Source organism: Apis dorsata, unplaced genomic scaffold (assembly GCF_000469605.1).
Source record: "Apis dorsata unplaced genomic scaffold, Apis dorsata 1.3 scaffold_69, whole genome shotgun sequence".
NCBI classification, from domain to species: Eukaryota; Metazoa; Arthropoda; class Insecta; order Hymenoptera; family Apidae; genus Apis; species Apis dorsata.
In genome coordinates this window covers 318,784-322,374 of record NW_006263367.1, presented here as the reverse complement: position 1 = coordinate 322,374, position 3,591 = coordinate 318,784, and positions in this window count along the sequence as shown.

Below are 3,591 nucleotides of genomic sequence, written 5' to 3'. Positions count from 1 at the left end.
TATTTTATGTTTCAGATTTGTTTAATTTTTATATGATATTTTTTTTATGTGTTTTTTATTTGTTAGCTTTAGGTTTCGATGCGTAATCTTCGTCGCTTTAATCTCTTTGTTGTTTTCCAAACTTTTCGTTCTTCAAAATTCTTTATTACAAACTTTATCTCGTTATAAAGTTTTCGAATTATTCTAAATTTAAAAATATCGAATATATTTTATCCATAATAGTCTTCGAAAAACAAATCAAGAACTCCTTCTGTGGTCCAATAAACTTTCCATAATTCCGTTTAATTATTTTGATCAATTTTTTAGATAAACTGGACTACAGATATCAATAAAAATTAATAAATCTCATTTCTTTCATGGGTATTGAAATCGTTTTCTAATTTCTTTCTCAATTTTATTTTCATGTCTTTATTCTCATGATTTGTTTGATGATTCCTATAAATCGATTATAACAGAATTGATTTTTTTAATTTCTTTCTTTTTCTCTTACATTATTTTTTTATTATGTCAATAACTTCTTTTCGTTTGAAGTAAGACGTGCATATCTTTAATCCACTTATCAGTGATGCCAATAGAGTGTATGAATTCTTGATTTGATATTATTAGGTCTAAATTAAGATAGATTTAGTCTCATCGTTGGATATCGTGGGATAAATTGTTGTAAAAAATATAAAAAAAAATGCTGTAAAAATCATTGTCAAATTTCGTTGTATAATAATTCAAATAATTATTTCATTTTATGTATTCATAATTAATATTTCTTTTACATTTCAGATTTATTTAATTTTTATATATTTCTTTATAATTTAACTCTTGTTATTAATTTATTTTATATATTTTATATTTTTCTAATTTGTTTAAGTTAATGGTTAATTTTAATTTCTTTTTTAGTTTTAGGTGGGTCTCGATGCGTAGTCACCTCCTCGTTGGTGAGACCTGGTAATTGGTATCGATTTTTGTATTAGATTAATCTTTGAAAATTTTCCTTTGAAAATTTTCCAAAGATTATTCTTTAAAAAACGATACCAAGCTAAGAACTACGCAGTGTTTGTAGCTCAATTTAAATTATTAAATTCTTTTTGGATATTTTGGTTATCTAAATTGATCTGCAGGTACTATTTTTTTATTAAATATTCGTGGGAGATTCTTATGTTCCTTTTTATGCCATTGGAACAAATAGTTCTTGTTAAACTGCTGTCGTAATTTTTAATTCACTATGACTAACAAGTATCATTTATTTGGCGATTTAGAAAGGGTTTGTTTTTTTTCTTTATTTTTTTGCTTTTTTTTTTTCCTTTTTAGAATTCTATTTGTTTTTTATATAATAGTTTAATTGATTAATCAAGTTTTAATTTGTTTTATTTTGCTTTAAATATTAATTTTAATATTTTAGATTTATTATTTAACTTTAGATAAATCTCAATGCATTTCTTCTCTAGTCACTTCTCTGTTAGTAGAAACCTGATAATTGGCATCATTTTCCAAAATTTTGCTTTTCAAGATTATTGCTTATAAAAAGAATACGTAAAAAGTGTTTTTTTAAAAAGATTTAGTAATTTTCGTTAAAATATTTCATTAATAATTTTTTTTGGAAAGTTAGAAATTAGTTTTGCCAAACTAAATTATATTTTAATTCACTTTTTATGTTCTAATTCTTTCTAATTTAATTAATTTTTGTAATTTTCTTTTTTATATTATACTTTTTTTATATTTATTTAATTGTTACCTGATATTCTTTTATTATGCTTTAATCCTCTTTAATTTGATTAATTTTTTTGTTAATTAATTTTTATGACTAATTCTTATTATATTTTTCATTTAAACTTTTAGTAGAATTTTCAGACATAGGAAAGTGTAATAATTGCATATTCTACAATATTTCAATTTTCGCGCGATTAAATAAATAGGGAATTATGCTTTTAGCCAATCAGAAAACCTCTAATGTCTGTGGTGTGTATGGCATCATTCTTCTGCCGAAAATTATTCTAATGTTTCGCCGATTCAAGCTACGTGATTTTATTTAACAATTATTTAATTCTATTTCTATTTTATTGTGAAAATTACAAATTGCATTAATTATTATGGTAGAAAAATTACTTTTGTTTTTGTGTGCTTTCATTCTTGCATTAACTGATTGATTGTTGAGGTTATCAATTTTACTTATACTGAATTTTTCAGATTTTGGTTCATTATTTTAATATAATTTTATATATTTATATAAAATATATTCTAATTATAATTTCGAATATAATTTTATCATATATATATATGTTTTACTTTTAATTTTGATTTTTACTTATACAAATTATAGTTGGATAAAATTATATTATAGTTGGATAAATGTGGGATATTGAAAGAACAAACATGCTGAATAACATGTACATAGCACGATGATTTATAGCTGCTAATTTTCCAACAAGTTAGGTAATAATACTTTATTTCATTTCTTAACAATAAAAATAGAACTTAGAATAAATTTCTTTTTCGAAATGAATATACAATAATTAATTGTAATAAATTTTATTTCATCAAATTATTTCATCAACTTATTATTTCAACATAAATATATATTTATTTATCTTATTATTAATATTTTTTCTCCTTGATTGTGTTATGTTCTATATTATAAATGAATTTTTCAAAATAAGTAATTTTTATTTCATTAAATTATTTTTTTTTTTTATTCATTTATATTTTCGAAAGAAATTTGCTTATTTTAATTTAATATATTTAATAAATTTTATATATTTTATCTATTTATCTATTCATTTATTTAGTTCAGTTTTTCCTTTTCATTTTTACATGATACAAATATATAAGAAGAAATTTTTTAAGATGAAATGCGTTTAAATTTTCTCTTTTATGTTTAATTATTTTTTATTTTTAATTATTTTTAGTTTTATTTTATCATGATTTTCTCTTTTGTATCATCATTTAGCGAAATTTAATTAATTTTTATTTTAAATTGCTTTATAAAAATTCTATTTTGGGTTAATTTTTGTATTAAATTAATTTTAATTCTTTATTTTTATTATATTTTTTATCAATTTTATCAATTTATCGAATTTCATAGAAATTTTCAACAAAATTATATTATGTAATATTTAAATTTTCGCGCAGTTTAATATAAGAAACCTTAAGATTCAGCCAATCAGAAAATTGCAACAGCGCAGTAACGAGACAAAGCATTGCGCATCTTAGTGCGCATGGCGTCAGTTTACCATCGAAATTTGTGGACACAGGACGTGTAATACCGGTATAAGTGCGTAATTTTGTACAAGTTTCCTCGATATTGTGGTGTGATTTGTTAAATATCAATAGCCTGTTTATTTATTACACATTTATTTAATCGTGTATAAAGCAATATTCCGAAATTAAATAGTTTTTTGCACTTTTTTTTATTGTTTCTATGTTGTTCGTCTATACGACAGTTACCGGTTATTTGTATCGTAAATCTTTGAACCAGAATTTCATTTCAAATATTGCTTTGATTCAATATTACTTAAATCTACATTTATTTTACGATTTTGATTTTCATTTGTGCAGATTATACACGATTCTGATTTAAGAAGTAATAGCCGATCTGGTTAT